The following is a 12,948-nucleotide window of genomic DNA, read 5'->3' on the forward strand; positions in this document are numbered from 1 at the left end:
CCTGTAATAAACCTATCTGTCACTGACAAAAGTTGCCAGCAGGGACTTTGCTGAATATCTAGCCAATTGCACCCAGATTCTATATTCTTTGATATTCAGAAGTGCTCTATTAATCAGAAATGGATTGTCCTATCTTTTCAGGTTAGACAAAACCTCCAAAGGTACCTAAGCTTTTGTTCGACACACCTAGATTGCTAAGCATATTTAATAGAATGTTATACCCAAAGACTCATTCCTCCAGTATTTACAGCCATTTCCAGATCATACAGAAATGTGACTAAAGGTGTTAGGATTGCTTAGTGATGAAAACCTTGATTTGGAATTCATTTCACGCAGATCCTGAGCCTGGTGATTGTTAGGACATATTGAAACAAAGCTAGCAAAAACTATTTGGTTGGGATAACAAGTCGCTGCATTCAGAAGAAAAACTGTATAGCTTAATGCCCCAAGGGAAACTTGTGAAGGAAGTGAAGGAAGACAACAGCTCAGGACAGGGCAAACCCTGCTGGTTTCCTGATCAGGAGCTCTAACATTCCTCTGAATGGCCACGACTGGAGACATATATAAATATGCCCTTCTCACAAGTTCTTAAAAGTTGCAATGGAAAAGGAGAATTTTATTGCTTTTTTCCCCCTAGAGTTATGTATTTTATTTTCTTTGAGTGTGACTATCCCACTTGTAATTAGAAATTCTGTGTTCTTTAAGGTCATAAGAGTCATATGGTCCTTGTATAACTATCAAGTAGATAGGATCGTTGCCCTTGTTAATACCATTGTGCTTTTATCATTGGATGTACATGTATATAAAGACAATATCTAAACTGTGTCCTGGATCCTGGCTTAGAGATCATTGAGTTTATGCACTGAAGTAAACCCTTGAACATTAGACAGAGGAGATTATGCCTTGGGAATGCCAAACCATCAGTTCTTTATCTAGAAGTTGACAGAATCCAATAAATGAGCTGATAAATCACAAAAAGCAAATGGCTTAGGAGAAATAAGTATGTCCTACAGAAGGCAGCGGAACATGTGTATTGTACAACAGGTGTCCAGCTTTCTTGTACACTTAAGAAATGTAAATGATGTTTTAGAATATTTTAGGATATCAAATCTTTACTGAAAATACTGTACCAGTCACATGTAGCTAGCGTGTCTGTTCCGTTTCCCCTCATTTTATGACAACTACTTTTTTCCATATTCAAACATATTATGAAATGAAACATGATTAATACTAAGTTGCAAGAACTGCTATTTTTGTTCTGTGTATAGCGTGAGGGATAAAACCCTACTTTCATTTGTATTTCAGAAATGTGTTTAAACTGCTTCGAAATAGCCTGTTAGCAAGTTACCTTTAATCATGTATTGTGAAACAAAGCCTGGTTTTGCTACCATGTCTTTTTCCACGTTAGTTGTAAGGACCTTGGCAATGACAGGGTTTAATGGGAGTTACCCATTAAACCACCATTCTCTAGTGGGTTCTGGTGGGTCCAGCCACACAGGACATGTTTCTGTAATAGCATCAGCATTTCTGATTTTTTTTAGGAGCAAGATCCTGCTGACTCTACTGTTTGTATAGGGGCTGAAGTGCTTTGAGACAGGCCAAAACCATACTGGCACTTGTTTCCACTAGACCACGTTGCTCAAAGCCCCATCCAACCTGGCCTTGAACACTGCCAGGGATGGGCCAGCCACCACCTCTCTGCGCAACCTGTTCCAGTGCCTCACCACTCTCACAGGGAAGAACTTCTTCCTTACATCTAATCTAAATCTACCTTCTTTCAGTTTGAAGCCATTACCCCTTGTCCTGTCACTACATGCCCTTGTAAAAAGTCCCTCTCTGGCTTTCCTGCAGGCCCCCTTTAGGTACTGGAAGGCTGCTATGAAGTGTCCCCAGAGCCTTCTCTTCTCCAGGCTGAACAACCCCAACTCTCAGCCTGTCTTCATAGGAGAGGTGCTCCAGCCCCCTGATATCTTTGTGGCCCTCCTCTGGACTCCAACAGGTCCATGTTGTTCTTATGTTGGGGGCCCCAGAGCTGAACGCAGTACTCCAGGTGGGGTCTCGTGAGAGTGGAGTAGAGGGGGAGAAACACCTCCCTCGACCTGCTGGTCACGCTTCTTTTGATGCAGCCCAGGATGCAGTTGGCTTTGTGGGCTGCAAATGCACACTGCCGTGTCAAGTTGAGCTTCTCAGCCAATGCCCCCAAGTCCTTCTTCGCAGGGCTGCTCTCAATTCATTCCCCTAGTGTTCTCTTTAGTCAACACTATCATTTGCAAAAACAGGAAAGAAGGAATTTGGGGTAAGAGTATAGATAACTTGATTATTTTGCCACTTGTCTTTTCACTTTCACTGGGGTGCTGTAGATTCAAAGTTGGTAAAATTTCTCCATTTCATTCACAGGAAATGAAAGATTAACTTGAACTTTTTATTAGTCATCTTGTCTGTTTTCTACTTTTTTTAGTCTATTTTCTTTCTCTGCTCAGAAACTATGTGTTATGATCTCCTCTTTGAAAAGAGTTCAGAAGAGCCTTCCTTCAGTATCATAAAGCCAATTGATCCATTTTTGATCAGATTTTTGAAATGCCAGCTGTTTTATCTTCCAGTCTTGTAATTTTTTAATAATAATGATAATCTTTAGCTTATTAAATGTCTCAGAATAAATTATCATAAACTTTCTGTTTTTGTAAAGCTGGTGTTATATAAATGATTTCAACTTGTATGAACCTCCTTCACAATTATGAGAGATACTACAGTTCAGTGAGAGGCTGATTTTTAAACAGCAATTAAATTCTTGGTTTCTGGGTCATTTTTTCAGATAAACATATGTCTTGCTTCTTCTCCACACAATATCTATACTGACTGTTAAAAGCGTCCTACAGTTGTACTTTCCCTGGCTGTCAGATATTGATTGCATAATATACAGTTTACTTTACACCAGGATTGGAGAGTCTGAAGATTTGGGAACTGCACATAAAACTGATGAAAGGCTTTGTCCTCTGAGCCACTGGTCCACACAATAGACTTGCATGCAGTTGCTGAAGGAGTCATCTTCTGCAGGAGATCTCAAACTGAGTTGTTAAGTTTTTGTTTACAGTAAGCAGCAGGATACCATAGTCCTGTTTCTAATTGCAAGATATATATGGGATTTTTTTGAGCAATTTAAGGCTAAATTCAAACTTAGTTTTTGCATCCTACTTACCCATAGTTTTTAGGTTTGATCTTCTTCAACTTGAACTGAACTAGAAAGACAATTGAAAACTTACTGAATTTTCACATGACAGGGACATATATCAGTGTGTTTCAGTAGCTCATAAAATAAGTTGCAGTTATCTGTAGAATGTAACATCTGTTGTCGGAGCAGAAGGTCTGATTGTTAGCTGCCTTTCACTGCATTATGCTCTTGGCGAGGTGCACAGGAAATGATTTATTCTTTTTGCTCAATGTCAGTTATAGAAATACTCTTAACCTTTCCTGGAAGAATGCAGATACCTTTGTTCTTGCCTCTCACTGCTGCGCAGCAGAGCTTGAGCTCAGTTTTTTGTTGCCTTTCACTTTTCGTAGTAAGATGCGCTTCCGCAAATTGATTTAAAAATCTGGCAAATGAGAAAAAACACTTAAAACCCTATTTGTGCCAGAAATAAATTACTTCACTAAGGATAAGACTGTGGGGAAATGGACCTTCTGCATTTCATAGACATTGAATCCATCAGCTTTTCTAAACACTTAGGAAGGCTTTATGAGATCCTCTGGGTGAATTTTTTTAATAATTTTTTAGTTATCTTAATTTCATCATCACTGTTCTCAAGTTCCAGGTGAGAAGATGGCTATCTTTATTTTTCATTAATTTAATAAATGCTGTCATTTTAGGCAGTTTCTAGTCTTTTTTTCAAGTAAAAAATTTGTAATCAAAATACTGTATGAGTTCATAAGTTTCTTTAGTTACAATTATTACATATAAGGTAGTCATTGCTAGAGGAGAAAAATGTCCGCTTACATGGGTAAGATAATGAGAAATTTCCCCAGGTAATATTTTAGGATCATTATCATCTACTATTTTAGTGAATGAAGTGTCAAAAGCATGTAATAAAGCAGTCATATTTGAATTAATTACATAAGTTAAAGGTGTCAGATCATTATATTTTGGAAAGGTTCAGTCATTCCACTTCAATTTTTTTCTATCATATAATACAAATATTCTTTCAAATATGCTATACCTTCTGCTGTGAGGACTGATTTACAACGCAGTATTTGGTTTTCAACTACGAAAATATGTTGAAAAGCGACAGTTTATTATCTGAAGCTGTAATAAGTAATTAGTTTTTTGTGTGTGTACAAGTATATGTTCTGATGTATGTAAGGTAAAATATTCACCAAATGTAAGTTACCCTGAGACATGTAATCTAAGGGCAGAATTTCTTCTTTCACTCGATCAGCTAGGAGCAACATTTTTTTAGAGAAATTTGGGTCAAACCACAAAGATATATGTATATATTAGTTATTTATCTGCTTGATCATCACATACAGACATACCAGGAATCCAGCTGTTTTTCTGGACGGTGATGTACTATGCAGAGATACCACAGCTGAGCTAAATCTGCAGTGGGAAATAATATGCAAGTGCTAGTGTAGGACCTTCACTAGGCTAATTAGCTGACTAAGCAATGCTAACTATAGCAGGCATTATGCCACATAAGCAGAGCTGTGCTACTTCTGAGACACAGCTACTGCCTATACACAATGCTATTTTGGGGAATTATGAACTCCTCACCACTTATTCAGAGCTAGCTGCATGCATCTAGCTCCCCCCGGCGCAGGGAGGGAGGAAGGCTGCTTCGAACAACTGAAGAACTTAAAAGAGAGATAACTGGCATTGAGTTTCTTTCACCTATGGGCTGGGTCTCCCGGAGGGATACACAGAGTTTCAGGCTCATCACTGCTGAGATCTGCCTCAGTGGCAGATCTGCCAGGCTGCCACTTGCTCAATGAGTGTGAGCAAGCCATTTTCTTTCCTGTCATCTCTAAAACTGGCTAGCTCCCTACAGCTTTGGAAGGAAGATGCCACAACAACTGTCCAAGGAATTCTCTGTTTTTTTATATAATTACCATTACCGAGACATTAGTAGCAACATTGCTAGTGCCAGTGAGTAGAGCTCTGCAAACAGCCAGCTATTAGTTTTGATGGTTGTTCCACAACTACTGGAAAAGCACGGTTTGAGACCGAGAGAACTGCTTAATGCACCCCAAAGATAATTTTTTTTTTCAGATTTGAACTGCTAGGAAAATTGGTGTTTGGTACAAAATGTGTGTTAAAAAGAAAAAAGCTTTAAATACAGTAACTTGCGTTTGTTTCTTTACAGTGAGAAAACTTGACTGATTTCAACATAGAACTGCAAAATCTTTCAGTTGAACCAAATCATAATTTTCTGGTGAAAAATGTTCTGCATAAATTTTTGTTTTCCAGCTATGTGAGTCAGTTTCTCTAATAGAGAAAAATGTTCTTAGAAGTTGTTTTGGAGCAGTTGTAATGAATAGGTGGTGGGAGTACCAGAACTCCCATGCTCAGAAGATATCATTAAAAATATTTCTCCTTCATATTGGAGTCTATCATGATGTTAATGCCTCCCTTAATGAATTAGATACATATTGCTTTTTCCATACCTTTTTTTTACTGGGCTGTAGTTCATTTATCATCTTCAGAAAAGCCCTGGCATGATTTCCAGCTGGTCAAAGACTTTGGGGAGAAATTAATGGATACAAATTATGATTAATAACTTATTTATTCTGCTTTTCTTTTTACAGCAGCACCACCACAGTGCATATATTCAAAGCGCCATGAAATCAACAAGTAGTAGTATATACAACATATAGACAAGGTTATTCACTTGGGAAAATGTAGCAGGGAACCATCTAGAGACGTGAGCCGAGTAACAACCGGACACCGATACGGTTAAAGTTGTTCTCCCTTTATTGCCCAAATAGCGTGCTTATATACCTTGTCAAGCTAAACATCAGCTGTCCACGCACCAAAAGCTAAAATATAATTGGTTATACTATCTCTGTCCACACGCATAAACACAGGACACAATTGGTTATACTAACTCTGTACACGCGCCTAAACATAGGACACAATTGGTTATACTAACTAAAACATGCGAAACTTGTCTCAGCCTAATTGGTCAAGATAAACTGCTGAATTGAGGTTCTTCGTGCCAAGTTCCCTTTATCTTGGAATGTGCACCTGTGTTCTTCTAATTGGCATCTTTCTTTTTTTTTGCCTTCTTGTTTATTCTGTTCAAGGCCTTCTAAAGGCGTCTGGAATACTTTTGCGACCGTTAGCTAAATATGTGTCCGCAACAGGAAAAAATCATGCTGCAAACTAAAAATGCAACAAGAAATACTGTGCCTTTTGGCCTATAACAACTCAACAAGTCATTACAGGAGGTCCCACCACCTCAAAGGCTCTCTCCATGTCATTTGGGTCAGGCTCCCTGTCTATCTTGGGTGATGTCAGTAAGTGGTGTCCTCTGTGGCTCCAATGTCATCATCTCCCACAGAAAACAATCTGTTTATCTCTTAGCAACAGCTTTAGGATGATAAACGGAGGTTTTTATGGAAATCTTGCACATGCTACTTCTGAGCAAGGATGGAGTAGTCACCGTTTAGTAAAGGAGAATCTTTTCAACTCTGAAAATGCAATAAGAATTGGCCCCTCTGAAAAATTCCCTTTCAGGAATATCAACTTTTTCTCACTGGCTGAAGCTGAGTCATTGTGCATTTTCTGGAGGAGGAATGAGTACATCGACTTTTTAGGAGACAGTCTTGTTTAACCGTTCTTTGTTATTGGTAATAAATTCCACCTTGCATTGTTCAGGAAGTGACTGATTTAAGAATCAATCAGATGTTCCACCAGGTTGTGCCTTTTTGAAGCACTTGATGGACTAACATAATCTTACTCTGAGACATCAGATTCTTTATCACAAACATCCTGTATATCTTGGCATCATATTAGTGAGAATCTTCTATCTGGTTTCAGAAAAGGATAAAGACAAAAGTAGGCATGGCTAATGAATGAAAAGACCCACTGTATTCTTTAAGGTAAAAGGACACACCATTCCTAGAATCAAAAGGAAAGGTAGTCTAAATATCCCATATAATTCTAGTTTTATCATGTGAAACAGAAGAAAAAGAAAAACTTTTTTTTTTCTGCTTCTGGAAGCATCAACAAGTATTCAGAATAAGCTACACTGGGTGGGGGAGTGCTCAGACTATACTTAATGAATACAACTTTTTTTTTTCTTTCCCCCCCAGTTGAGGGAAATGGAAAGAAGGCTATATAATGGACAGCGATGACTGCTCCTAGTTGGTTTCTTCTTTTGTGCCATTTTGCAGTCTCATCAGCATGAAAAAATTGGACTTCTATGATTGATGTTGGTCATAATAAAGTGAAAATAATTTTATTTTCTTTGAGTCTTTTTTAGTTGGGACTGTCTTAAGTCACTTGAGTGGTTTGAACTTGGCTTGTTTAGCCACTGAAATTCAAAGTAAATATTAAAATATTCAAGTATATCTTTTCTTTCATAGCCTTGGCTTTTTTAGATGACTTACTGTGGAAAAATGACCCAACAAAAATGTTTATTAGAGAACTTTTCTACTTTAGAACTGAAATTATGTAATACCTACAAAAATGCTATCTTTAGATTGATACAATGGGACAGGTCAAGCAATGTTCAAAGGCTTAGTATTCTTCTGTTTATCAACAATAGATACCAAACATTCTGTTCCTCAGAATCAGAAGCTTTATTTTAGTTCCTTTTATCTAGCTGGAGAAAGGTTAAAGGAAAGATTAAGGTATTAAGATTTGAAAGAATTATGAGATTCTCTAAAGCAATTCCAAAGAAGCTTTATTTTTGGCTCAGCTGCATGATAGCACAAACCAACTTTTGTTCTGCTTTCAGCTGAGCTATTTATACTTTGTAGTTCACTGAGGACAGTGCCTGAGGTTATTGTTATTTTCTGTCTTTTTTTTTTTTGAAACAGCATTTGAGAATATTATTCAAACATTTTTTATTTTGTGCTTTGAATGTTTTAAAATGCCCTTTTTGCCTCCTCATTCACACTAAGTGACAGTACTGTGAGTTTAATTCAGTGGAAGAAAATCCATATCATACCAGCTCAGAAAAGCAGGTGATATTTCTTGCAGCCTGAAGGAATGAGACTCGGCCCGTATTTCTCTTTGGAAATGAAGTGAGGGAGCATGGCAGGTGGTAACAAAAAAGACAGGAACATAAACTTCCTCCCTGAAACAGGATCCTATAGAAATGCAGCAGAAACATGTCCAGTGAAAATGGTTAGCTGTGTGGAAAGCTTGCCTGGGAATCCCAACACTATCGAGTAGCTCTTCTACAACTGAGGATTACTAAGAGATACTAGAGACTGGACCAGGTGCCCAATGGTGCAGACCTGTGTTGAGTGTTTCTATTTACTCTTTCTTTGGAGAGTTTAACTTTGCCACCAGCAAGATTTGTTGCATTAACTTCAGTGGGTTTTAGACCAATACAAGGCCAAGAAGAATATCTATGAATTGAAAGGAAACAGATTAAGCACAGATTTGACTTTGTGCCTTTTTTTTTTTTTTTTTAATACAAGCCTGACTTGTGGGTTGGATTTTCTTACTGCTGTTGTTTTTTGATTTTGTTCTTATACAAGTCATAATTAATCCATGGAATTCCTTGCTGCAGGACAGAATTGGGGCCAAGGTCTTGAGCTGCTGCTAGCTTAGAGTCCATGTCTGTTCCATTTTTGAAGCCAGGTGGAAAGGCTGAGAGGCTGAACATGTTGTGGCACACTGGTACTGTACAACTCATGCCCTGTAGCTCGGATCATGGAAGAGGCACCAGCTTGGACCCTGGGGCAAGGTGGAACAGACAGCAAAGCGTTAAGAACTGTCAGATGATTTTACAGGTTACTTGAGAAAGAGCAGGCTTTTAGGAGATGAAGTTATTTAATCAAGGATTTGGGTTTGTTTTCTCTTTTTTTCATGAGTTTATCATTCTCTTATGTGCTCTTTAGGGTGATGGTCTGATGCAGACTTGAGAACAGCATGGGATATTTCACTGTCTAGTGAGAAAGCCTATCCCTTTTGGGGAATGGCCCCTGTATTTTACTGCTTTGTAACTCCGATTTCCTATTGATTTTTTATGTTGGATTGCTTGTGGTTTAAGTAGAAGTTTCTCTGCTTCAGTTTGAAACCTATTTAAGCCATGCTCTTAGCTAATATACCTGTTATATCCTTCTTCCCCATTTCCTTGACATAAATTATACTTACCCAGTTCATTCCAAACTGTTTATGTGCACTGAGCTATAAACTACAGGGCAGCAATTGGGTGTGAGTGAGGGACAAGTTTGCTAGAAAAGATGTTATGTTAACAAATAACTTACATGTAGACATTCAAGCAAAGGTTGATGTAATACAAAGGAAATACGCACTCACTCAGTCCTTTTTCTTTGTTTTCCCTATCATGTATCTTCTGTGATTTGTTTTGTCTTTACCCTTACCATGCAACTCCCCTCCGCTAATAAATTTCTGTACAAAATTCTACCAGATAGTCTTAGCATTGCTCTTTCACCTTCATAAAGCTTTGAGTATTCTCGCTGGTGCAGTAAAGTATGATGATGCTGGAGATAGATATATTGATTTATATTTTTTATGGTTTTGTTGTATTACTCATTTTCCTTTAAAATATATAGTATTGTATTTGGGAATGTAATTAAAACCAACCAGTTTCAGCTATTCAGATATAAACCTGCTAAGAAACAAATTAATGTAACTTGTTCCTACTCATACAAAAAGCATAATCATATTTCAGAGGCATCATCTATTATGGATACAGTTGTAAGCAATATGAAAATAGAGAAGCCATGCTTTTTTCCCCCCATATTTTCAGCTTTTTATGGTTTCAGTAGCTGGACTGCATCCAGATACAACTTCTAATGCAGTTTATAAAATACCTAGTACTGAGCAAGTATGGTGTAGACTTATACAAGTGCAGGTACTGAAGGAAATGATCCATTTTAGGGGCTACAGGGAGCACACTGAAAGATGGGGTTGCAGCCTCACCATGCACGGGGTGTTGTAGGAATTGGGTGCAGACATCACTAGCAATGTATCAGGCAGGAATATAAACAGCAAAAGCAGCTTCACACAAATGCAAAATGTTTGTTGTAACCAAAATGCAAAAGACGATTTTTAAAACTGGATAGAAAAGTTCTGCAGGTAGGTCTCTTTGCAGTAAGAGTTAGATAATACATCCCATCTGCACACAAACCAAGCAGTGTTTTACAGCTGCATCCAGGGAGGAGAATGGGAGGTGTGCCCAATGTACCTGCTGGGGGAGCAAGCCTTTCAATAGAAGTGACTCCAGCTGAACTTTGCTTAGCTACTTGTGGATAGTGGGATTCACGATTAGGTTGTGTGGTTGAATCATCTTGGGGCAAAGTTGTGACTTGATGGCTTATTCTGATAACGGGTGCAGTGAAGTGGGTATTATTTAAAAGCAATGTATTTCAATGGCCCTAGGAATCTAGAGGGGAGTTTGAGGCAAATAAAAAGTGGCAGCCTCACCTTTGAGGGCTTTAATAGACTTGCAGAAGCAGCCTTACAAATAGTGCTGTGGAAAGAGGATTTAAAGATAGAGCTGTCACGAGTTTTTAGAAGCATCTGCTACAACAAGACTATAGAGCATACAAGGCCTGTGTGACTCAGCCAGAAACAAGGTGAAAGGCTGTTTTGAGTCAATGATCTGCAAAGAGGTTTTTTCAAGGCAGCTATGAGTGTTTTAATGGAGAAGAGAGTGAAAGGATGCAACTGGAGCAGGTAAGTCTTTGCTACAGAGATTTATACAGTTAAAAGGATTAACTGTTCATCTTTTTAGTGCAGAGAGCACCTTTAAATTTTATGTAAAACTGTACTGTCCGGTTTCAGTTTACACTTATTTTACCAGACTAGAAGCCAATCTGTGTGGAGCTATCACCACCTAGTGGTAAAATAGAAATGATAACAATAACAAAACCATGGAGATTCTTTCGAGTACTTTGTTAGCTATTGTGCTTTTCTAGGGTGTTGTGGAATACACAGGAGCAATAGGACTCATGAAATTTGTTAGAAACAAAAATTAATAAATGTGGTAGTAATCTATTACTAGCTTCATCTTTTAATGGCTCTTCTTTCTGTATTGTATGATAGCCTGTTAAGGAGTAGTTACTTATTTAATAATTTCTCTCTTAAAAATATTACTTGTAGATGTAATTAGCTAGGGCACCAGTTTTCTGTTCTTGCCTGTTTATTGATTGTTTGTAAATGGAGCTTTGATGTTTAAAAGAAGGTGAGGTTTCTTCTGTAATGAAAATTATTAAATATAGCTAACTACACTTTATACCTACTCTGTACAGACTTGTTTGAATATATGTATTGTTTGATATATATGTATTTCATAGTACGTTTTTAATAAAAACACTTTTTTTAATAAAAATCACTTTCAGTAGAATGGACAGTAAGCAATGTACTAGCTTATCAGTGGAGGTAGGCTGGTGGTGGAGTCCTGGAATTTTGACACCTTCTTGAAAGTGTGTGTTTTGCCTGCAACCACTTCTATACCTTCTTGAGCAATCAGTGTAGATTCTTCCCCCCATCCCAATGCAGCTGGGATGGAGACTGTGGCTCACACCACCATTAAGCCAACTATTGGGGATTGGCTTTTCTCAGTCCTCTAATGTGAATAGTTATCCTCATTAATGCTATCCAAAACAGTTATTTTCATTATTTCTTGCTTGAGATAACTGTAGGGGGAAAAAAGAAAGATGTCTCTAAAAGAACTGAGCTAGTCTAACCTAGAGAAGCTGAGTTGTGGGGAAGAGATAATGTGACACTGCCTCTGAATGCCTTGTAAGGGTAACATGGAGAAAGTTATCAAGCTGAAGAGCAAAGTTACCTGAGAATAATCTAGCTGTCAATAAATCCAGGTTTCTGACTATTAAGGAGACAAGCGTCTGAAGTGGGTATCTAACTCGTGACAGGGCAAGAAGGATGATTACCTCAGAGGTGAAGTTTGGTATGTACCATGGAAGAAACAGGACATGATTTTCTGTAGGAGTAGGTAGGTGCTAAAGTCAGTGATCCTGAGAACTCTTCTCTGAAAATTTGTTCTGAAACATGGACACAATTTGGTTGGTTTTTTTGAAAGTTTTGAACATATGTTCATCTGTTATCTTCTGTACTTCTACACAGAGAAGTGTATATGACTGATGGCTTTCATGTCTTTGTTTTAATCTGGGCCTACATAGTTTAGGGTAAATTAACATGTTTCAAAGCCATGTTGATGTGTTATTGAGCCACTACATCTACATAGCTTTATACTGTGCCATATTGACATACCTGAGCTATTGGGTAAGTCTCACAACGTACTGCGCTGACCCAAGCCAACGTGCCTAAAAAATAAGCAAGATAAAACCCCTTCCACTTCACAGCCCAGAAGTGGCCTTCCCCAGGACTCTTAGTGAACTGATCAAACCAAAAGTGTAGCACCAACTGACAATTTTTCTATGCTTATGTCCACCCTGTTTGTCTCCACTGTCCTTCAAACGGTGTGCATGGTGTCTTCTTGGAAGGGCTTCTGCTTCTTTGCGGTGCCTGCCAAAACATGAACAACTTATTTTCCCTTTCTGTACACTGTAACTGTTTCTGAAAAAAGAGTTATGCTTTCTTTTACTATCTTAATTACTTGGATGGCTGCTATGAACCAGAAAGGAATGTGATCTCTGATGTCTTTTCATAAGTTATTTTAGAAAAATAGTAATGGTGCTAAAAGTCATTAGTTGCTTTAAACTTGCTTATGTTTTTAGACTATAACTGCTTTACAAAAATCCATGTCTGTTGTCTTTGTTTCAGTTTTGTTG

The 12,948-nt window shown here is 38.0% G+C and overlaps 1 protein-coding gene across 5 annotated transcripts in view; it reads left to right on the forward strand.

The window, feature by feature from the left end:
• KCNIP4 (potassium voltage-gated channel interacting protein 4) overlaps window positions 1–12,948 on the forward strand; it is a 474,029-nt gene that overhangs the window by 58,007 nt on the left and 403,074 nt on the right. Inside the window, exon 1 of one of the 5 annotated variants that reach the window (XM_052780361.1) lies at window positions 10,851–10,870. The exons of the other annotated variants lie outside the window; for them this stretch is intronic. The gene's annotated coding sequence lies outside the window, so the exon portion shown is untranslated. Of the gene's footprint in view, window positions 1–10,850; window positions 10,871–12,948 lie in introns of those variants that run through there. 5 annotated transcript variants of the gene reach the window in all.

The sequence above is a fragment of the Harpia harpyja genome, chromosome 2 (genome assembly GCF_026419915.1).
Source record: "Harpia harpyja isolate bHarHar1 chromosome 2, bHarHar1 primary haplotype, whole genome shotgun sequence".
In the NCBI taxonomy this organism is placed as follows: Eukaryota; Metazoa; Chordata; class Aves; order Accipitriformes; family Accipitridae; genus Harpia; species Harpia harpyja.